The following is a 25,375-nucleotide window of genomic DNA, read 5'->3' as shown; positions in this document are numbered from 1 at the left end:
TCTGAAATGAATTTTTATCATTCAAGATTATGCTTGATAAATAACGAATTTGCTTTGCCAGTTATTATATTCTTTGAAGATGGCTGTTTTCCATGTGTGCAAAAGCCAGCAATAAAAATAGTTTTCTTCAAGTACATGAACAAATAATTAAAGATGGGCAGTTCTAACTAAATTTCTTTTGAGAATGAATTTCGTATGCAGGCATGTGCAGGTATTCCCAATATTTTGCTTTGAGTGACACCTACAGAGCAGCACTTTGGTTAGTGGAAAGTTGCCACTTTTAACTTTTTTTAAAAATATTTGAGGACTTTTTTACTTTCCCCAAAATATTTCAGTATAGGTGTTAGAGTTTTAAATAAGTAACCAGCAAATGCGTCTCTTAGGCTATTAATGGAAATTGGACACAGAAATATTCTAGAACTGGAATAGCTCATTTAAATTACCAGTCTCTGCCTTGCTCTCTACTGCCCCGAAGTTTCAACTCAAAGCTAGAAACACAAACATGGTCATGCACACTTGCATGCAGCCCTCTTACAATGATTAAAAATATATTTTAAGGTTACCATACCCTCTCTGATACAATTGGGTTTGTGTGTGCATTAAGGGAATGAATTGCACAGAGATGAGGGAAGAAGAGGGAGGCCAGGGAGGGGGATTAGTTTCTCAAACGCACTGCAATGCAGTCTGATGTTAGCTATGTAAGCATGTAATTCAATCTAAACACAGTGATACCAAAACGTTTCTCAGGTGGACAAACACAAATTTATGGATACCTGTAATTGCATTAGGAGAAGGACACCAAAGCCGTGCAATCCTGAACTAGGTGCATTAAATTGTTCACAATGGGTATTTGACAGGCGTTATCTCAATGTGAAATTATTCATCAAACCTACATCCTCCCTTCTAGTATACAAGAATGGGCAGAACAAAATAATATAGAAACAATATTATTTTAATTATATTATTCAATTTAATACATGGGCAAACACATTTGACATCTTTAGTCGCACTGCGTCTAGTCCTGCTTGCAATGAAAAATATCACACTAATTTTTGTACAAGGCATTATATTTGTGGCAATGTGGGGGCATATACTTATCAGAGTTTCTTTTTAAAACTGAGAAGAGTTATGTAATTTTTTTTTAGATTTTACTAACAGTTCATAGGTTCAAATTGAAAGCATGAAGGACTGATTATTTAATCTGTCCTTATCTAAACTTATCTTGCCTTACTTTTTGTTACTCATCGTACCTTACTGTCATTTGGTGCCTTATCCTGATTGGTTAAGAGTCTCAACTGTGCTGCTGGTCTTGCCTGCAAAGCAAAGCGTTTGCTACCTGTTGATTCACTCACAATGTTTTCTAAAGACCAAGTAATCATAGGTGTTTTTTCCTTAGGCATAGCCACCAACAACAACACCAACACAAACAGAAAATCTCCATTCAGACGTATTAAGCATATATATATGTATATTCATATATATATATTTACTTAAAAACCAAAGGTTTGTGGGCGATGGCATTGCTCTTGCACAAAGGGAGGTAAACAGCTCCCAGTGTGCAAGAGCAATCATTTAATCTTTTGAGATGACACCTCCGCTTCCAGTGAGCGAGAGCACTTTGACAGCTCTCTCCTGCTGGAAGCAGAGTGTTTGCTCTCAAATGGTGGGAACTGGCAAAGCTCCCGCTAAGTAAGACCAAGCAGCTATGTCCTGGGAGTGGACACCCCAGGACCTAGCAGGAGCCTGCTCTGGATGTGGAGGTCCCCAGAGCCATTAATGGCTCCAGTTGGGGGGGGCACACCACCCTGATCCCTCTGTTTTCAGATGCCAGCCCCAGGGCAGTGGAGGCCCCTGGGGCCGTATACAGCTCAAAGGGGGGATGTGCTTCCCCTCCCTCAGTCTGTGAAAAGAGAATTGGCTTCAGGGATTTGGTGGTCCCTGGGGCTGGGGTGGTCTGCACGACCCCCTGTATGTTTTTATTGTTCAATTTTGGCTCTGGGGAGGAAGTGATCCTCAGGACCAGGGGGGCTGCATGGCCTCCCAATGTTTTTTTTTAATTGAGGCCCCAGGGAGGTGGTGGTTCCGGGGGCCTAGGGAGTCTGCATGGCCTCCCTATGTATTTTTTAAATTGACGGCCCAGGGAGGTGGTGGTCCCGGACCCTGGGGGGTCCACAAGGCCCCCTGAGCATAAATTAAAAAATGCCCATGGAGGGGGGCCATGTTTGCCCCCTCCTCTAATTTAATAAAGTGGTTATGCCTCTGGGGCCTTGCCTACCCAGAGTCTTAATTAAAAACAAGCTTGGGAGACCACACTTGTTTTTTTTTTGTTTTTTTTCCATTTTTGCCACAAATTAGAGAATTTTGCAAATTTGCAGCATAAATTAAAATAAAATAAAAATAAAATATATATTTTTTACCCCGCTGGGATCCCTCTGGCACCCCAAGAAAAAGGATTGGGGGTCAGGGTATGCTTACCCTGACCCTTTTCTTTTTTTTCATGATAGCTTTTAACACTTCCTGGTTGAAGTTTTGGCAGCCAATTAGAGCTCTGCGTTTCCCTGCACGAGCCCTTTTTCTTCGAGAAGTTGATAGGAAGGATACGTAGCCCTAGATATACAAATTTGGATTTCCTTAAATTTCTCAACAACCACTGAACAGATTTATACCTAATAACAAACAGCACAATCTGTAGAAACTGTAGAAAAAAATCTAGCTTAACTGCTAAATTTGGTGTAATTCCGTCCAGCTGTTCAGGCTGCAGTCATATTCAAAACACCTATGGAAATTAACATGGGAAACACATTTTTTTTGATCACTCCCCCAATTTTCCATGCGTAACAAAAATTACAGGCACACTTTTTTGGGGAAAATTTAGTGAAGATCCGTCAAATTGCACCAAATATATGAGCAAGTCAATGAACTCTTTTCCTATTGAAACATCGGTCCTCATAACGAGTTTGTCAGTACCAGGATTGCCATGTTGGTGGTGGCGGTCAGACTGCCAACAGGCTGGCAGAAAAGACCGCCATATTATGACCACGGGGGAATTCACAAAAGAATACAGCCACAGCACTGTCGGCACCTCCACTGTGGTCTGACCACTATGGACAACAGTAGTCACCTGCAGGCCAGCAGGGACCATGTTTCCGCCGGACAGAATACAAAGTTGCACACCACCAGGGTTTCCGTTGCGCTGACACCACTACGGAAACCCAGGCAGAAACCAACTGTATAAAAGGAGACACATGCCTTCAGAAAGCCATACTCGTCCGGAGCCGCCCTGGAACCTGAACTACACATCTTCCTCCTGCTTCTACTCCTCCAGAGACACTGGAATCAATGCCAAAGAAGACAACAGCAACAGTGAATAAACACACTTACTTGTCACTGTTGTAAATTGCCAAAGTAAGTATGCACACACAACATACCAATGGGAAACAGGTGATGAGGGTGACACACACACGTAACCTGACATACACTCACAGACAGCCACATACACACATGAATATACACAGTACACACACACTGGCCATCACACACACATCAAAAACACACACCTACTCTCAGAAACACAGTCACATACAACAACACACAACACCACAAAACTACAATACAACACCACAATCGCAACACCATCAATGTGTTGGTAAGCACTCACAATAGACTCTACCCATTGACAAATCACACACACAACAAGATGTACCATCAAGAGGGAACAAACACACACAATCACACAACTATACAATGCAGCATTCAACATACCCAGCAAACACACATCACAACGTATCGGGCATACCATTCACCAAACACTAACACAGTCAAAGCCACACAATACTGCAACAAACACATGTCAACAAAAACACCACTCAATACCGTGACAACAACATGTCCCCAACATACACATGGCCATCATACAACATACACCCATCAATGGGGGACAAATGCACTGCACACAACCTCACATGCTACCCAGGCAAAACAGGTAGCACAAGCACCACTTACACACAAATAGTCATACACAAACAATGTCAGGCATTTCCAAATATGTCCTAACAGAAGAAATGCAGAATAAATATGTAACATTGAAATCAACAACTGGTTCATCGAATTATCTATTAAAAGTTAGAACAAATATTAAAATGTCCAAGGCCATAGGCCAATCCAAATAGAAATAGTGCAACATGCACTTGATGCACATCTTGGTGCCCCGAACTTGACTCCTGACTGCCATGTAACCTCCACATATAGGGGCATCAAGGGGGCAGGCAGGCACCTCAGGAATTATAGAGGGGGAGTCGAGGGATATTTTGGCTTTGGCTTGAGAGGTGGTCCTTTGGGTTTGGGCTTGGGAGGGGGGTTTATATATAGGCTTAATATAGGGTTGGTTTTCCTTAGGAGGGGTAGACATCTTTGGGGGGAGGGGCACAGGTACTAACAGGAGAGTTAGGGGAGGGATTGGAGGTGGAAGGGACTGGCCTGTGGAGGGAAACTGACTGATTAGGGGTCTCATGGGGGATGAGGAGTAGGCAAAAGGTCAAAACATGAAAGGATCACTTTTCTAGACACACAGGAAGGGTTATCAGATGGGGGTTTGGGAGTGGAGGGTGAGGGAGTGGTTGACTGAAACATGCCGGTGTAGTTGTCATGGGTGTGTGTGTGTGTGGGAGGTATGCTTGTAGGTGGTGGGTGTCCATTGATTGGGAGAGTGAGGACGTTTATGTGTATGGTACTGAGGGGGGGAGGATGCCATGGTAGGTGGGTGAGTGTCTGTTGGGGTAGTGTAGGAAGTTGGCTCTGTATATACTATCTGGAAGTGAGAGATAGTGTGCACAGAGTCCAAGTGTTCCCCTTAGAGGTAAGATAGTGGCATTTGTTGTACACACACAGGCAATAAATGAGGAACACACACTCAAAGACTTACTCCAGGCCAATAGGTTTTTATATAGAAAAATATATTTTCTTAGTTTATTTCAAGAACCACAGGTTCAAGATTTGAAGTAAACACATAAAATGCAAGGTAACTTCACACAGGTAAGTTAGGAACTTTGAATAAAAGCAATATCACAGACAGTCTTTGTTAAAATGGCAATACGCTATTTTAAAAGTGGACACAGTGCAAAAATCAACAGTTCCTGGGGGAGGTAAGCAATAGTTTGTGTGTCAGGTAAGTAAGACACTTACAAGTCTCAGTTCCTGGGCATAGGCAGCCCACCGTTGGGGGTTCAAGGCAACCCCAAAGTTACCACACCAGCAGCTCAGTGCAGTGCTTGTTCCAGGTGTCGGGTCCCTTGTTACAGGTAGTTGTGCTCAGGGGGAGCCTCTGGATTCTCTCGGCAGGCGTCACTGTGGGTGCTCAGGGGGGTCGTCTCAGGCTACTCACGGGGTCACAGTCACCGGGGAGTCCTCCTGTGGTGTTTGTTCTCTGGATCTTGAGCCGGGGGCATCAGGAGCAGAGTGGGAAACGTGAAATCTTTAAAGTTGTAGGAAAGTTGCAAGTTTGTTGTAGATTGTTGAGGAGAGCCACTGCTCATGGGAGTTTCTTGGTCCTGGAGGTCAGTGCAGTCCTCTGAGGCTTCAGAGGTCGCTGGTCCCTGTTGGATACGTCCTTGGTTGCAGGTTTTCAACTCTGGAGACAGGCCGGTAGGGCTGGGGCCAAAGCAGTTGTCGTTGTCTGTCGTCTCTGCAGGCTTGTAGGTCAGCAGTCCTTCTTCTTTGGTTCAGGTTGCAGGAATCTGATTTCCTGGGTACAGGGTCACCCTTAAATACAAAATTTAGGGGTGTGTTTAGGTCTGGGGGGCAGTAGCCAATGACTACTGTCCTTGAGGGTGGGTACACCCTCCTTGTGCCTCCTCCCTGAGGACACATCCCTATTTCTATTTGGGGAATCCTCCAAAATCAAGATGGAGGACTTCTAAAGGCAGGGGCTGTCCTGACTGGTGGGTGACTCCTCCTTGTTTTTCTTATTATCTCTCCTGGACTTGCCGCCAAAAGTGGCGGTTGTGTCCAGGGGCGGGCGTCTCTACTAGCTGGAGTGCCCTGGGGCATTGTTACATGAAGCCCGAGCCTTTGAAGCTCACTGCTAAGTGTTACAGTTCCTGCACTTGGTACCACTGGTATCTTTTACAAGAGACTTATCTGTGTGCCAGGGGTGTGCCAATTGTGGAATCAATGGTACATTCTAAGTGAAAGAACACTGGTGTTGGGGCCTGGTTAGCAGGGTCCCAGCACACTTCTCAGTCAAGTCAGCATCAATATCAGGCAAAAAGTGGGGGGTAACTGCAACAGAGAGCCATTTTCCTACAGGTAGTTACTGCAGGTATGGTGGATGTGCTGCATGTAGGAGTGGTTGTGATGTTTGCCGGTATGGTGACTGGGATGGATGTCTGGGGCTCTGCTGTGGTACTGTCTGTAGGTAGGATTGGTGTGGTGGCGGGACCTGTGAATGTTGCAGGTGTTTGCAGGTGTGCCAGGTGTGCTGTCAGTGAATGCTGGGACTGGTGGGGGTATCAGGGAAGGTAGTACCTATTGTGGTGTGTGTAGGTATATGTTGCTTGTGTGCATGCAGGTGATGTATCTTGTGGTGCATCTGTTTGTCCTAGCCACCCTTGGATGTTGAGGTGGATGCATAGATGTCTGTCTGTGTGTTCTTGCTGGGTCGGGGAAGAGGAGTTTGGGTTTGGGTTTGGGAAGAGGAAGGTGGAGGGGGGACGGGAGACAAAGGTTAACTGGTTGCCATCAGTGTGGAGGCCAGAGACTCAAAGGATCTCTGTACACCAGCCAGTGCACCATTTATGTCCTCCAGGAACATATTACTCTGTTGTATCTGCTCTGCAAGTCCCTGGATAGCATTCACAATGGTTGCATTACCCAGATCAACCTCAGGAGGTCAAATAGCCTCCTCATTGAGGGCAGCAGGGCTGACAGGGGCAGGGCCAGGGGCAGAGGTGCCTGCAGCAAAGGAGACGCCCACCCTTTTGGATGAGCAGGCATGGCCAACTGGGTAGTGAACAGTGGTAGTAAGTAGCGTGGGGGACTTAGAGATGGGTCCGCCGCTGCCGGGGACTTTCCACTGGAGGAGGTTTCCTACAATGTAATCCTGTCTCCCCCTGCTGCTGGGTCCCTCTGTGTAAGTGGTCTCAGCACTCCGGGTCCTGTGGCCAGCAGTTTCCCCACTCTGCTGTGCCCCATCTCCTTCACCAACTGATGCTGATGTACAATCAGAGAGAGAGGGTCATCACATTCTTAACAACATACATATACATTACAACATACACAACAGTAACAACACATCTATTGCAAATAAAGGCCCAGGTAGAAACAACTCAGAGCCTTCATCATGTCACACCTAGATACTTCCATCATACCCGTATGACCACTACATCAGCATCCCATCATTTCACCAGTAACTCAAAAGCATCATGCACAAGATGAATTGGCTACATTTAAAACCTCTACCCATACAGATCATCACTGTCTATCAACAAATCATTTTAAGGAAATGCTGTTAACTGACAACACAATATCATACCTCCCCCTCTTCCACACCTGCCCAGTCAATCACCATAGTCAATGAAAGTAAACTCATCTCACTTCCAATACAACACACACTGCATGTTTCTTTCCAAACACATGCCTAACTTATCATTCTGTACACAACTTACATAATGGCAAACATCTCAGATGAAGACATTACATATGACATACCCAAACTGTGTGCCTTGCGAAATGATAGCAGATAATTGAAACATCTATCGGAATACAATGAAAAGGGTCATAAAGAGTATCTGGACCCAATTATATAACTTAGTGACACATATACAACTATTCTATGTCCTGCAATAGGGGCCTACTTAGCACACACAATAAATCCACAGACAACCACAGGGAGCATAGTAACATCACCAATACAATGGACACCAAACAATGTGCATGAAGGGCTCATGGTATGCCACCATACATGCTGATTACAAACTTCTATGTGACTGCATCTAAACATCCTAATCACTAACAACTGTCCAGACATGTGATTCCTATTACCTCAGTCCAGAACTAACACTGAAACAACTAATTACTATGGTAACCCTGAATGACACATACATCTAGTCAAGCAAAATGAATGACAACATGTCACATAACACCAACATGTGCATGTCTAATGGAACACCTGCCACACCATTAAGTCAGACAGAAATGAGGAGATCCATTACTGAAACTGTCCAAGCAGCCTCAAATTAGCAAAGGTAGGTCTGATAAAGAAGAGATTTCAACATTGCAGTAGCCACAAAGTATCAATTTACACATGTTGTAGGCAGAAAATAGTTCTTGTTGTAGTCATATAGGTATACTATTGCCCTATATAGCATGGACAATATACATGGGCTAAGGAATCAGCAAACTAGCCACTTGTCTTCTCATAATCATATACATGAGACTAAATGGTATTAGTACACGTCAATGTTATGTATTGAAACGTCAATGTATCATTGCCAACATGATTTCCAACACGTAGAATGTACACCGTGATCAAAAAACTCACCTTTCCCAATGTATAAATCTGAACTGACAATGGGGATACCTCCTCAGACCTCAGAGTGTAGTGAGTTTGACAGAGCGTATTCCTGCAAGGGATGACAGCCTCGCATTCAGTTCCCATCTATTTCAGGACACAGGATTACTTAGTCCTGTTACTCATCTGTCAGTACTAGTGTTGCACATAGAGCAACATCCAGTGGAATAGGACTGATGTGAGGCCAAAGAGCTATATAACTGATCAATTGGGTAAATTGACTTGGGAGCACTGGATGGTTAGGATGACACAGCTGGTTAAACATATGTATGACTGAGTAGAATTTCACATATGACACAGTCACATCTGCCTCTCCACATGAAGACATACCATTTGGTTGACATAGATTATGAACATGTCCCTATACACAATACTATGACCACATCTGTGTTCTTATGTTGCCAACTCGAATACTACGTCTACCTAGGTGACACTTTACCTGTATGACTTACCACATTGTCACAGATTAGATACTTATACATCATACACTGAACTTGCAGAGGCATGTCCACATCAGAAAACTTCAGTGACAGCAAGTAGGCAAACATTTCCATCATCTCAGCTCACCCTCATTTATAAATTAGGATCTGCATGCATCAGCACCTTCACTACTTTACTTTCCAGGTACACTATCAAACACTACACCTACAACACTTCAGTTTTGCAGTGGACCCACCTGCTCCTCTGGTGCACCATACAGCTGTTCATACAAGGATTGGACCTCCTCTACAAGACGTGGGACGTCGCCAATGGCCCAAGACCGCCAAAGGAAGCAATCTCTCTCAATCTCTCTCAATGGCAATTTCCACCATGGTTGTGACTAGCTATTGCCGTGATGACTTCCACTGGCAGACTAAGGTCACTTCCACATGTCCAGTAAAGTAGGTCAGGTGGCTGCCATTTTAAGTACATTTCTTGTATGGAAGAGTTTTAAAATTTGTGTCACTAACTGTACCCCATATTGTGCAGTATATCTGTAAGTACTGCTTTCATTTTAAGTTGTCTATATGTGCACCTGTGCTGTAAATGCTGTGTAACTGGAGGACATGTGGTGATAGCAATGTACACCTACTCTGAGGTTCCGTATGTGCCTTGAAAATGTATATAAATACTAACAATATGTGTAAGACAGGTCAAGTTGGTGGGACTTACTAACATGTTCAGTAACAGATGAATATGTGTGTGTGTAGCTTAATAGTGAATGTGCTGCAAGGAGGGTGTCATTGGAAGCATAGACATCTGCTATACTGTAGATGTCACAGGTTGTAACAGATCTCAACAGCAGATATGTGTGAGCTGTTTAACTTTACATGATGGGTGCATGCTGCATGTCACATAGTATGTTTACTTCTTTTCAGATAGTTACCCTGTCATGAGGAGCTGAAGACAATCACCAGTGTACCATCTACTAGTAGACCTGCACATTCTGGAGGAGAGACATTGTATCCAGACAGATTGGCTGAATCGTCATATTTTCATGGATCTTTGTGATCTGTTGGAGCCGGATCTGATGCCTGCCATTCGCAATCCCTATAGCATACCTCCCATCATTCAAGTCTTGTCAGTGCTATACTTCCTGGCCACGCAGTCCTTTCACAATACAATGGCCCTAACTGCAGGGATATCTTAGCCCATGTTCAGTCTGGTTTTGAAGGATGTACTGTGTGCATTGTTGAAACACCTGGACAGCTACATCAGGTTTCCCCAACGTGCAGATTTGCCATATGAGAAGGCAGAGTTTTATGCAATGGGACACATTTCACATGTGGTTGGAGCCATAGATAGCACATATGTAGCTTTGGTTCCCCCCAGTGCCAATGAACAGGTGTAAATGAACAGGAAAAAATACCACTCCATAAACATGCAAGTGATGTGTCTGGCAGACCAGTACATTTCACAAGGCAGTGCTAAGTATCCAGGATCAGTCCATGATTCATTCATCATGCAGAATAGCAATGTCCATTGCTGATGACTCGACTCCATACAGAGAGGGTCCGGAGGGTTGGTAAGTTACAATTGAAATGTGTGTTTACAATGTATGTCTCCTGCCATCACAATGTTGCATGTCCCACAAATATGTGTGTATGGTCCTACTAAATTGTTTACAGGTGACTCTGGGTATCCAAACCATTCTTGGTTGTTGATACTAATGAGTTACCTAACAACAGCAGGGGAAGCCCACTACAATGAGGCCCAAGGAAGGACAAGGCATGCTGCTGATTGGACTTTTGGGCCTCTAAAGGCAAGATTTAGGTGCATAGACATGTCAGGAGGAGCGGTCCTCTACTCACCCAACAAGGTATATCAAATAATAGTTTCCTGCTGCATGCTTCACAATCTTGCCCTGAGACTACACATACCATTTATAGCAGATAAGGGGGAGCCAGCAGAACCTGTGGGTAGAAATGCAGATTTGCCAAGTGATGAAGAGCCAGAGGAAGATGAAGCAGGAGACTCTAGGGCAGATCTTATCAATCAGTACTTCAACTGACTAAAAAGTATGCAAATTTGACATAATGTTGTGATGTATTTTGTAACATGAAGTAGATGGGTAGCATGTCACCTCGTTTCTTGCATCATCTATGGGGTTGAAGATAGATTTAATACCTATGAGTGAGTTGTGCATGCAGACTGAATTTTTTTATTATGTACAGGACAGAGTGCTCTACAGAATAATGTATTGTTGTTGCAGATGCAAAGTCACAATTAGTGACATGACTTTCCTGATTTGTATTCCGCTATGTCCTATCCCTTTTCTCTTTTAATCACAGATTTGCCTAGATCGTGTTTGGCTCATCATCCTTGGCAAACAACAGACAGTGTCAGAAGCAGATAGGAATTGCAGAGAGACATGAGAAGTGGACATGGCTGAAAACAGGTACTATTAGTCCTGATTATGTGGAGTGTAACACATATTGTTAGGTTGTCAGAACACTGGGGTAGAAAAGTGTTTTCCCATGAAGTTCACCTGTAGTGTACAGGAGGTTATTAAATGGTGTCATTTGTGTCTGGATATGTGTCTGGCAAATGTGTAAATGTAGGACCATATCCCAATGCTACTCTGTCATGCTCTATATGCTGTAAGCATACCTGCCACTGACTGTGTGTAGTTGTAGTTTATGACCTTTTTTGGAGTCTGCCCTGTTCCTATCCTTTTGTGATGAGGCTCCGGCTGATGGAGTCCATGTTTGATGTCCATAACAATGGGTGTACAATACAGAGGGACATATTCAGATTACAGTTGGCATGCATAACTATTGTGCATGGATGATAAATGACACATACACCTGACTTATGTTCAAGTGTGATTTATTGTGGAATTAAAACACATGACTATGTAGATAAAAAAAAAGCACAAAATATACAGTGATGGGTTCAGTCATGGTGGCTGAAATTATGAGGGTAGCTGGAACAGCATCTGGATACACATGTCCAGTGTCCTTGCAGGATTGGAAAATGGAGAATGTACCATTGCATTGCTGTCATTGCCGTGTTCTGTTCCACACTCAAACAATCAATAAAGTGTGTTGAATGCAGGGATCTCAATCCGGTCTGTTCTGGCTGTGTGGGCAAAAGTGAGCCTGTAGTCTCAACTCTTCTCTTACTCTTAGTGCAGATCCAATGACTCCCCCTTTTAATCACTTCAGAATATCCAAGATTAAGGAATACCTCATGAGCCCTCTTTTTCCTGACATTTGTAAAAACTGTTATTTGATATAGAATGTGATATCCACCAAAAAAAGAAGGATCTCCTTTAATATTTTCAGAGGCATTACAACTGTTTGGTGGCTATTGAACCCATTTTCAGAAGGGTTGTCTTCTTCCTTACATGAATTTAAATTTTAATTTGTCAGTCCTTGTTAGTATAAGTATAAAAAAGCATTAGCTGAGCCGTTATGGCTAGGAAAACTTTGATGTCATGGTGCTTCTTTGTAATGGGTTGAATGATGCTAATATGCCCTTCCCCCCACTTCCACATTTTTGGCATACACAGGTGAAAAACAAGGCCCTGAGCCCTATGTGTTTTACGACTCGCAAATTGCAAGTTAGATAGACTCGCAATTTGCGAGTCGCAATCCAGAATGTATGATGGTGTCCCTGACACCATCTGCGACTCGTACTTGGGTTGCAAAGGCCCACCTCATTAATATTAATTAGGTGGGTCGCAATTTGCGACCCCCTTGCTAGTGGCGGCACTCACAGGGATGGTGGCCTGCTGGAGACAGCAGACCACCATGTCTGTGACTGTTTTTAAATAAAGCTGTTTTTTTTTTTTTTAATGCAGCCCGTTTTCCTTAAAGGAAAACGAGATGCATTACAAAACTAAAAATTGAAAAGTTTTTGTTTCATTTTTTTCAGAGCAGGCAGTGGTCCATAGGACCACTGCCTGTTCTGAAAAAAAAATGTTCAAGCCATTCACAAAGGAGAAGGGGTCCCATGGGGGCCCCTTCCCTTTTGCGAATGGGTTACCACCAGTGTGACACTGGTGGCAACTGCGATTGCTTTGCGACCGCGTTCGCAGTCACAAAAAAATACAGCATTGTGCTGCGACTTGCAATTAGGAAGGGGAACACCCCTTCCTAATTGCGACTCGCAGTCCCGTTTTGCGAGTCAGTAACCAGGTTACCGACTCGCAAAACGGGGATTGGGCATCGCAATGTGCTTTTTGTACGTCGCAAACAGCAAAATTCACTGTTTGCAACGGGCAAAAAGGTTTGTACATGTGGCCCCAAGTGTTAGAAGGTGAGCAAAAGTATTTGTATGTCAAACATAAATGTAAGTGTGTGTGTGTGTTTTAAATACTGTACAAAATAAAATAAATGCTACAGCACTGTTAACTAATATACATTTAAGTATTTAAAAAATGTACATATATTAAGATCTTTTGCTTTTTATATTATTATGTACGTATTAAAAATTACTAATAGTTAAGTATAGAATTAATTTCACTTAATTTATTAATTTTTCAAAAAATATCAAGTTAGATTACAGTCCAAGGATACCCTCGCGGGTGATAGTGTTCTTTACAAGTACACATAACATAACATTCATTTCGAATTAAAAAGGCTTTTGAAATATCTATATTAAAATCAGTTTTATGTTTAGTGATACATATATATATATTGAACATTATTTCCTTGTGGTATTATTTCAAGTTCCAGCCTCCATTATTTGAATTGGAGGATGTTGCAGTTCAGCAGTTACTTTGCACAAAATCCTTTAAAATGTGCCTTCCTCAAGTTATGAGCTGCATGTTGATTTGTGTAACTACCACAGAGCAGACTGTAAAGTCTTTCATCTTTCTTCACCAACAAGATCTCTTGCGTTAAAGGGGTTATGACCCAAATTGTTATACTTAACGCTTAGCCACTTAAATATCCTTGTTGGAAAGTTGGTTACTGGTAAGGGCAGATAGGGGCCTACACTTAGCAATAGGCCATAATCCCCCATTGGTCCAGTCAAGATCTCACTAAATTAATCCTTGCTCAACCCTTGGAAGCTTGGCACAGGAGCAGTTAGGCTTAACTTAGGAGACAAGTGTGTAAAGCCTTTAATATCAACAAAACAGTGAATAAGTAAAACACAACATTCAATACAAATCCAACACCAATTTATAAACATAGGAAGCAATGTTATCTTTAGAATGACACCAACTTGACAAGAATCCAATGTAGGGAACCGGAGATATGAATTTTTAAAGGTTCCATGTTTTATAAAAAGCTTTCTAGCACCTGAAAAGGAAAAGCGCCAACCGGGGACATCTGGTCATGCTTGAGTTTGGCAGACTCAAATGAGAGGTGAACCGCGATGGAGCACTGCTTGGATACACTGAGAGGGAGGCCTCAGTCAAAGTTTTACCTTCACACTTAGAAATTATTTCTTCCTCTTCCTCGTTCACTCCTCTCCAGTAAGCTATTTTTGATGCAACCTCGTCAGTTTGCCTTTCTGCAAGTCCCTCGTAAAATCCTGGATGTCTGGCGCTCCGGAGCTTTCAGCAGTACAAACCTGAAATTCAGACTGGTTCAGAATGAAGGTAGCCAGCTAGACTCACAGTGTCAGGTGAGTCCACTTATGGAGCTTTATTTAAAGTTGCTCATAACCTCTCCGGACTTCTGGATCTTCTTCCAGAAGTCACTTTTGGTCCTTGAAGGGTCCACAACTTGATCCAAGGTTCCAGAAGCTTAGAGTTGCCACTTGGGAGTTGGGACTACAGATCCAAGTATGCACCTGGTCAGAATCCTCAAATGGCCATTAGACACTGGTCAGCTGGTCTCTTCTTGCAGGACTTGATGTTGGGGACTCTTGTTGCATTGTTTTACCTGTAGCTTACAGGGAGTCCAGTCCTGGAGTTGCAGAAGCAAGGCAAAGTCCTTTTCTTGTAGAAGCCCAGAGTGTGAGCTGGTACAGTCCTTGTGTGTGCAGTCCTTCAGGTGCAGATAAGGAGTTCCACAGGTCAGTCCTTCTCCTTCAGTACTTTCTTTCGATAGGGATCTGAATTGCTGGGCAGCTCTGCCATATTTATCTTTGCTCCTGGGTTGGCAAGAAGGAGGGGCACTCCTGACCAATAGGATGCAGGTACCACCCTCTGGGGTGACCACTTCCTGTGAAGGTGTGGGAAAAATCAATACCAGAAAGCAACATTATTTAGAAATCCAGCATGGAGAACATCTCTCTTTGGAGGTTACATCTGGCTGAGCCCACCCACTCAGTGTGGATGTTTCCCTAACACACCCCTTCCAGGCCATCTCCTGTTCTAATTAGTGCTCTCAGCTGGGAGGGAGCAGGAAATAGGGGAGGTCCCGTTTCTGTCCCAGGTGCCTTTCGCTCCTTTGAAAATCAATTTACCCACTCTACCCCTATCCTGCTCTGCCATCTGCTAGAGCAGTTCTCCTCCAACTAGATGCTTCCTTGTTTCAGCCCAGGCCACTTCACACCTCATTAAGGAAGCCTGGCTCAGGCTGCCAGAGACTGACCAAATAGGAAAGTGCACTATAGGGCTGATTTTGGTACCTTTCAAAAAGATTTCTAAAACTCTTTCCCTGTACTAGTTATAATAAATCCATCATCGGCAAGTTGTTGGATTTATTCTAATTTTTAATTTGATACCAAACTTGACAGGTTTAGCTTTTTTCAGATGAAATTATATTCTGTTCATTTGGAATAAAAGCCAGGGCTTCCTCAACATATTGTATAGTATCCCTGCTTATATTTACACTGCACTTAACCCTTGGGGCACCTAGGGCAGACCTTAGGAGTGACCTATGTAAAAATAAGGTAGTTTGAGACCTTGGAAGAACTTTTAGGGCCATATTTATACTTTTCGACGCAAAACTGCGCTAACGCAGTTTTGCGTCAAAAGATTTAGCGCTGTCTAACGCCATTCTGAAGCGCCATGCGGGCGCCGTATTTATTGAATGGCGTTAGCCGACCGGCGCTGCCTGGTGTGCGTGAAAAAAAACGACGTACACCAGGCAGCGCCGGCGTAGGGGAAAATGGCGTTTGGGCATCCACAAATGGGGCAAGTCAGGCTGAGGCAAAAAAATCGCCTTAACCCGATTTGCGCCATTTTTTTACGACGCCCAACCCCCATTAACATGACTCCTGTCTTAGCAAAGACAGGAGTCATGCCCCCTTGCCCAATGGCCATGCCCAGGGGACTTATGTCCCCTGGGCATGGTCATTGGGCATAGTGGCATGTAGGGGGCACAATTCAGGCCCCCCTATGCCACCCCAAAAAAAAAAAAAAATACTTACCTGAACTTACCTTAATGTCCCTGGGATGGGTCCCTCCATCCTTGGGTGTCCTCCTGGGGTGGGCAAGGGTGGCAGGGGGTGTCCCTGGGGGCAGGGGAGGGCACCTCTGGGCTCATTCTGAGCCCACAGGTCCCTTAACGCCTGCCCTGACCCAGGCGTTAAAATCCGGCGCAAACGCGGGTTTTTTTGCCCCGCCCACTCCCGGGCGTCATTTTTGCCCGGGAGTATAAATACCACGCACATGCCTGGGAGTCATTTTTTAAGACGGGAACGCCTACCTTGCATCTCATTAACGCAAGGAAGGTGTTCACGCAAAAAAATGACGCTAACTCCATGAACTTTGGCGCTAGACGCGTCTAACGCCAAAGTATAAATATGGAGTTAGTTTTGCGTCGAATTTGCGTCGAAAAAAACGACGCAAATTCGGCGCAAACGGAGTATAAATATGCCCCTTAATTCCAAAGTCAATGCTGGGGTTAACTTTAATTTGAAAGCAGCCAGCAAGGCAGGTCTGCTTTTACAATGACACCAGAGACCACACCCTGGGGTGCCCTAACTACACAGGGTTCCCTAAACCTACATGCCCTACCATATACTAGGGACTTGAAGGTAGGTTGTCAGAGCCAGTTATAATTATGCCTAATCTGCATATATCATTCTACACAGAGCACTGGCCCTGGGACTGGTTAGCAGTGCACAGGGCACATTCAGAGTCAGTAACCACTAGTATCAGTCAAATACGTTTGGGGTGATCAGGGCCAAAAGGATGACTGTCTCACAACTCTTATAACATATTTTTGTAGCCTCAAAAGTATCCATTTATATTATTTAAAACAACTCAATCATTTGTGGAAATGTAGTTATAATTTGAACAAAAGTGTTTATGGATACAACTTCATCATCACAAAAGCTAAATAAATTGATCTACATTGGAGCAAAAAAAATCACAAGTTATAACTACTTAAAAAATTACATGATTTCAATATATTCTTTTAGTTGAGAAATACCTTAGGTTAAGTAGTGTTTTGATTGTTTTTGTAATACTTTTGTAATCCTGCATCTTGCTGAAAACATTTCATTGTATTCTTGCATAAGATGGGAGTCAAATGCAACACATTGTGAACTAACCTCTTACTGTCAAAACATCATTCAAACAGATAGTGATGCCTAAGTAAGCACAATGCTGCGCCTTTTGACAACTGATAAATTATGTTATGTTTTCTCTGCAGTTCATTTAAGTCACTTGCTTCCCAGCAAGTGTTCTTAATGAACTACTGAGAGGATTTCTGTAAAGTCATGCTACAGTAGCATACGATTTAGTCTGACAGTTTCTTTCAGAGCGTGATGAATGAAACAATACAAGTCATGCCTGTGGAAGAGTGTATTCACCGCCGCTTAAACTGCGTAGGAAGTACCCAACCGTGCCCATCTGTTTGATACTCAATGCCTTGTGGAAACCGAGGTGATAGCTCAGTTTATTTTGAATTCACGAGAACAGTAAAGGTATGTACACAATATTGAAAACATAGATGTATTTTAATTAGTTCTGGTAGCTAGCGGTTGGGCAACTACATCTGAGTTTAGAGCAGACCACCATAGAGATTGCTTTAAGACCTCTCTTATTGCATGGTAGATATACACATACAGGTGTTTACTGTAGGTGACAGTATTTTTAACCCCTTCGCTGCCAGGCCGTTTCCCCCTCCTGTGCAGAGCCTTTTTTTGGCTATTTGGGGCAGTTCGCGCTTAGACCCTCATAATGTTTTGTTCACATAAGCTACCCATGCCAAATTTGCGTCCTTTTCTTCCAACATCCTAGGGATTCTAGAGGTACCCAGGCCCGTATTTATACTCCGTTTGAGCCGAATTAGCGTCGTTTTTTTCGACGCAAATTCGGCGCAAAACTAACGCCATATTTATACTTTGGCGTTAGACGCGTATAGCGCCAAAGTCCATGGGCAAATAGCGTCATTTTTTTGCGTGAACGCCTTCCTTGCGTTAATGAGATGCAAGGAAGGCGTTCCCGTCTAAAAAAATGACGGCGACGCAAATGCGTCGTATTTATACTCCCGGGCAAAAATCACGCCCGGGAGTGGTCGGGTCAAAAAACCCCGCATTTGCGCCACTTTTTAACGCCTGGGTCAGGGTAGGCGTTAAGGGGCCTGTGGGCTCAAAATTAGCCCACAGGTGCCCTCCCATGCCCCCAGGGACCCCCCCTGCCACCCTTGCCCACCCCAGGAGGACACCCAAGGATGGAGGGACCCATCCCAGGGACATTCAGGTAAGTTCAGGTAAGTATAATTTTTTATTTTTTTTAATTTTTTTTGGTGGCATAGGGGGGCCTTATTTGTGCCCCCCTACATGCCACTATGCCCAATGACCATGCCCAGGGGACACAGGTCCCCTGGGCATGGCCATTGGGCAAGGGGGCATGACTCCTGTCTTTACTAAGACAGGAGTCATTTAAATGGCGTCTGGGCGTCGAAAAAAATGGCGCAAATCGGGTTGAGGCGATTTTTTTGCCTCAACCTGACTTGCCCCATTTTAAGACGCCCTAACGCCATTTTCCCCCTACGCCGGCGCTGCCTGGTCTACGTGTTTTTTTTCCACGCACACCAGGCAGCGCCGGTCTGCTAGCGCCGGCTAACGCCATTCCATAATTACGGCGCCCGCATGGCGCTTCAGAATGGCGTTAGACGGCGCTAAATTTTTTGACACTAAACTGCGTTAGCGCAGTTTAGCGTCAAAAAGTATAAATATGGGCCCCAGACTTTGTGGGTTCCCCAGAAGAAGGCTAGGAAATTAGCCAAAATACAGTGAAAATTTCGTTTTTTTTTAAATAATGGAAAAAAAGGGGCTGCAGAACAAGGCTTTTTTTTTCCCCTGAAAATGGCATCAACAAATGGTTTGTGGTGCTGAAATAACCAGCTTCCCAGCTTTCAGGAACTGGCAGACTTGAATCAGAAAACCCAATTTTTCAACCCAATTTTGGCATTTTACTGGGACATACCCCATTTTTTAAAAATGTTGTTCTTTCAGCCTCCTTCCAGTCAGTGACAGAAATGGGCGTGAAACCAATGCTGGATCTTAGAAACCAAAACATTTCTGAAAAGTAGGCAAAATTCTGAATTCAGCAAGGGGTAATTTGTGTAGATCCTACAAGGGTTTCCTACAGAAAATAACAACTGAAAAAAATAAATTGAAATTGAGGTGAAAAAAACTGCAATTTTTCTCTACGTTTTACTCTGTAACGTTTTCCTGCAATTTCAGATTTTTTAAAGCAATATACCGTTACGTCTGCTGGACTCTTCTGTTTGCGGGGATATATAGGACTTGTAGGTTCATCAAGAACTCTAGGTACCCAGAACCAATAAATGAGCTGCACCCTGCAGTGGGTTTTCATTCTATACCAGGTATACAGCAATTCATTTGCTGAAATATAAAGAGTAAAAAATAGCTATCAAGAAAACCTTTGTATTTCCAAAATGGGCATAAGATAAGGTGATGAGGAGCAGTGGTTAATAGCACATCTCTGAATTCCGGGGTGTCCATACAAGCATGTGAATTACAGGGCATTTCTCAAATAGACGTCTTTTTTACACACTCTCTTATATTTGGAGGGAAAAAATTTAGAGAAAGACAAGGGGCAATAACACTTGTTTTGCTATTCTATGTTCCCCCAAGTCTCCTGATAAAAATGGTACCTCACTTGTGTTGGTAGGCCTAGTGCCCGCGACAGGAAATGCCCCAAAACACAACGTTGACACATCCCATTTTTTCACAGAAAACAGAGGTGTTTTTTGCAAAGTGCCTACCTGTAGATTTTGGCCTCTAGCTCAGCCGGCACCTAGGGAAACCTACCAAACCTGTGCATTTCTGAAAACTAGAGACCTAGGGGAATCCAAGATGGGGTGACTTGGGGGGCTCTGACCAGGTTTTGTTACCCAGAATCCTTTGCAAACCTCAAAATTTGGCTAAAAAAACACATGTTCCTCACATTTCTGTGGCAGAAAGTTCTGGAATCTGAGAGGAGCCACAAATTTCCTTCCACCCAGCGTTCCCCCAAGTCTCCCGATAAAAATGATACCTCACTTGTGTGTGTAGGCCTAGCGCCCGCGACAGGAAATGCCCCAAAGCGCAACGTGGACACATCCAATTTTTTGAAAGAAAACAGAGGTGTTTTTTGCAAAGTGCCTACCTGTAGATTTTGGCCTCTAGCTCAGCCGGCACCTAGGGAAACCTACCAAACCTGTGCATTTCTGAAAACTAGAGACCTAGGGGAATCCAAGATGGGGTGACTTGGGGGGCTCTGACCAGGTTTTGTTACCCAGAATCCTTTGCAAACCTCAAAATTTGGCTAAAAAAACACATGTTTCTCACATTTCTGTGGCAGAAAGTTCTGGAATCTGAGAGGAGCCACAAATTTCCTTCCACCCAGCGTTCCCCCAAGTCTCCCGATAAAAATGACACCTCACTTGTGTGGGTAGGCCTAGCGCCCGCAACAGGAAATACCCCAAAGCGCAACGTGGACACATCCAATTTTTTGAAAGAAAACAGAGGTGTTTTTTGCAAAGCGCCTACCTGTAGATTTTGGCCTCAAGCTCAGCCGGCACCTAGGGAAACCTACCAAACCTGTGCATTTCTGAAAACTAGAGACCTAGGGGAATCCAAGATGAGGTGACTTGTGGGGCTCTGACCAGGTTCTGTTGCCCAGAATCCTTTGCAAACCTCAAAATCTTGCTAATAAAAACACATGTTCCTCACATTTCTGTGGCAGAGAGTTCTGGAATCTGAGAGGAGCCACAAATTTCCTTCCACCCAGCGTTCCCCCAAGTCTCCCGATAAAAATGATACCTCACTTGTGTGGGTAGGCCTAGCGCCCGCGACAGGAAATGCCCCAAAGCGCAATGTGGACACATCCAATTTTTTGAAAGAAAACCGAGGTGTTTTTTGCAAAGTGCCTACCTGTTGATTTTGGCCTCTAGCTCAGCCGGCACCTAGGGAAACCCACCAAACCTATGCATTTCTGAAAACTAGAGACCTAGGGGAATCCAAGATGGGGTGGCTTGTGGGGCTCTGACCAGGTTCTGTTACCCATAATCCTTTGCAAACCCTCAAAATGTGGCTAAAAAAACACATGTTCCTCACATTTCTGTGGCAGAAAGTTCTGGAATCTGAGAGGAGCCACAAATTTCCTTCCACCCAGCGTTCCCCCAAGTCTCCAGATAAAAATGATACCTGACTTGTGTGGGTAGGCCTGGCGCCGGCGACAGGAAATGCCCCAAAGCCCAACGTGGACACATCCAATTTTTTTGAAAGAAAACAGAGGTGTTTTTTGCAAAGTGCCTACCTGTAGATTTTGGCCTCTAGCTCAGCCGGCACCTAGGGAAACCTACCAAACCTGTGCATTTTTGAAAACTAGAGACCTAGGGGAATCCAAGATGGGGTGACTTGTAGGGCTCTGACCAGGTTCTGTTACCCAGAATCCTTTGAAAACCTCCAAATTTGGCTAAAAAAACACATGTTCCTCACATTTCTGTGGCAGAAAGTTCTGGAATTTGAGAGGAGCCACAAATTTCCTTCCACCCAGCGTTCCCCCTAGTCTCCCGATAAAAATTATACCTCACTTGTGTGGGTAGGACTAGCGCCCACGAAAGGAAATGGCCCAAAACACAACGTGGACACATCACATTTTTTCATAGAAAACAGTGCCTACCTGTGGATTTTGGCCTGTAGCTCAGCCGGCATCTGGGGAAACCTAGCAAACCAGCGCATTTTTGAAAACTAGAAACCCAGGGGAATCGAAGATGGGGTGACTTGCGGGGCTCTGGGCAGGTTATGTTACCCAGAATCCTTTGCAAACATCAACATTTGGCCAATAAAACCCTTTTTCCTCTCATTTCGGTGACAGAAAGTTCTGGAATCTGAGAGGAGCCACAAATTTACTTCCACCCAGCGTTCCCCTAAGTCTCTCGAAAAAATGGTACCTCACTTCTGTGGGTAGGCCTAGCGCCCACGAAAGGAAATGGCCCAAAACACAACGTGGACACAACATATTCTTTCACAGAAAACAGAGGTGTTTTTTGCAAAGTGCCTACCTGTGGATTTTGGCCTCTAGGTCAGCCGGCCCGGGGGGGGGGGGCAGAAATGCCCTAAAATAAATTTTACCCCCCACGCCCCCCAAACCCCCCTGCCCGGGAGCGACCCTTGCCTACGGGGTCGCTCCCCCTGCGTGACATTGGCGCCAAAAAACAAATCCCCGGTGCCTAGTGGTTTCTGCCCCCTTGGGGGCAGATTGACCTAAAATCGGCCAATCTCCCCCAAGGGGGGCAGAAATGGTCTAAATACAATTTGCGCCCCAGGGGAGCGACCCTTGCCTGATAGGTCGCTCCCCATCTCTAAAAAAACAAACAAACAAAACAAAAAAAACACAAAAAAAATTTGCCCTGGCGCCTAGAGGTTTCTGCCCCCCCTGGGGGGGCAGTAATGGCATAAAATAAATTTGCCCCCCAACCCCCTGTGCCCCCCCCGGAGCGACCCTTGCCTACGGGGTCTCTCCCCCTGCGTGACATTGGCGCCAAAAAACAAATCCCCGGTGCCTAGTGGTTTCTGCCCCCTTGGGGGCAGATTGACCTAAAATCCACCAATCTGCCCCCAAGGGGGGCAGAAATGGTCTAAATACAATTTACCCCCAGGGCAGCGACCCCTGCCTGATGGGTCGCTACCCATCTCTAAAAAAAAAAAAAACACAAAAAAAAAATGTGCCCTGTCGCCTAGAGGTTTCTGCCCCCGGGGAGGCAGTAATGGCATAAAATAAAATACATTTGCCCCCCCGACTGCCCCCTGGGAGCAACCCTTGCCTACGGGGTCGCTCCCCCTGCGTGACATTGGCGCCAAAAAACAAATCCCCGGTGCCTAGTGGTTTCTGCCCCCTTGGGGGCAGATTGACCTAAAATCGGCCAATCTGCCAAGGGGGGCAGAAATGGCCTACATATAATTTGCCCCCTAGGGGAGCGACGCTTGCCTAAGGGGTCGCTCCCCACCTAAAAAAAAAGAAAACATAACAAAAATAAAAATAAATAAATAAATGATCCCTGGCGCCTAGAGGTTTCGGCCGATCTGCCCACAGGGGGTGCAGAAAAGGCCTTCCCAAAAAAATGCCCTACCCTGGGAGCGACCCTTGCCCACGGGGTCGCTCCCTTTTGTTAGTTTCAGAGGGAAAAAAATAATCCCTGGTGTCTAGTGTGGTTTCAAAAGGCGGATTGCAAGCAATCCGCCTTTTGAAACCCTGGGAGAGACTTCAAAGGGAAGGAAATACATTTCCGGGGGAGAGCTTCCAGCGCGATGGGGGGGACCCTGTGACTAATCAGCGTGCGCTCGAACGCTGACGTCACAGGGGGGTTGGGGGGGTCGGGGGTGGAAGGGGAAGGGCTTCCCCTTCTATCCCTGACTTGGGGTGGTGGGGGGGATCCCCACAGAGGGAGCGCTAGCGCTCCATCTGGGCTCTGTGCACAGGACGTAATGGTTACGTCCTGGGCACAGCAGCACTGTGCCTCAGGACATAACCATTACATCCTGGGCACAGAACAGGTTAAACACAATAAAAGCATTAAAAGTTGCTAAGTGGAAGAGGTGAATTGCTAACTTCTTATATCCAACGTAAGACTTACAAATAGCAGTATAAGGTTCCAACCTCTGATCAACTCTATCTACACCTCCCATGTGCTTATTATAAATCTAAAATGCACACAGGTTTGTGCACTTCAGCAACCTGGCCCCAAACAGTCACGGGGGAAGTACTCTCATCATGGATGGTACTTAGCATGTAGACATCCCACCTGTCTGAAAACTTAAAAGCTAGCAGCTTTGGATAGCCTTTCCGGTTACAACGAATTGTGCCACAAGCAACAGTGTCCACTCTAAACAATTCCTTGAACAACTGCACTCAGTGTAAAAGTTATCTGCATACAAATGGTGACCTTTGTTGAACAGTCGTCTACCAAGTTCCCACACAATTTTCTCAGTAACTCCAAAAATGAGAGGACAACCAGGGGGGTCAATACTGGAATCCCTACCAGTGTAGACACGGAAATTATACACATATCCTGTACTACTTTCAGACAGCATATACAATTTAATTCCATATCGTGCCCTCTTGTTAGGAATGTACTGCCTAAAAACTAAATGACCCTTGAAGAGGATCAAAGACTCGTCCACAGCTATTTCTTTGCCTGGAACATAGACCTCTGAAAACCGATCTATAAAATTACCAAGGACAGGCCTAATCTTAAAAAGACGGTCAGAAACAGGATGATCTTGTGGCAAGGCTAATGAATTGTCAATAAAATGCAGCATCCTAAGAAGAAGCAAATACCGATTACGACTCATTGTTGCAGGAAATATAGCTGTTTCCAGCAAGGGACTAGTAGACCAATAAGAAGCCAGTGATGGCTTCCTTATCAACCTCATCAAAAGAGTCGAACCTAAAAAGCTTTTTATCTCCTCCAAATTTGCGGGAATCCACTGGGCAGCTCTAGAGTGCGGCCTAAGTCTAGCAGCGTTGTCCCTCAAATACTGCTCCGCATACAAATTAGTCTGCTCAAAAATCTCTCCCAAAAACACATCATCCACAAATAACTCAAAGAAATTGACAGGCAAAAAGTTCTCAGTATTGACTCTAAACCCCGGGAGACCAGTAAAGGCAGGCAACTCTGCCTGCTCCATGCTTGGGGCAACCCAGAGTTCAGGTCTTCTAACGGGAAACCTTTCAGCCCCAGGTTGCTGCACTAATGGCACATCAGTGTCCTCCTCAGAAACAGGCCCTTCATCTGCACTGAGTGTGGCTTCCTCATCAGAAGATTCCTCTCCGGCAGAAACTTCACAGCCTGAATCCCTCACTTCCTCCTCTGCCTCAGATGCCTAGTCCGTCTCATAATCATGATCAGACAATGACTCAAAAAGCATACCGACCACCTGCTGAGCGGTCATCCTGCGGCTAGCCATGATCTTTCCTACTAAAATTAACTGGACAAATGCACCACCAACAACCAGCAC

The sequence above is a fragment of the Pleurodeles waltl genome, chromosome 8, assembly GCF_031143425.1.
Source record: "Pleurodeles waltl isolate 20211129_DDA chromosome 8, aPleWal1.hap1.20221129, whole genome shotgun sequence".
Classification (NCBI taxonomy): domain Eukaryota; kingdom Metazoa; phylum Chordata; class Amphibia; order Caudata; family Salamandridae; genus Pleurodeles; species Pleurodeles waltl.
Note: the sequence above shows the minus strand (reverse complement) of the source record.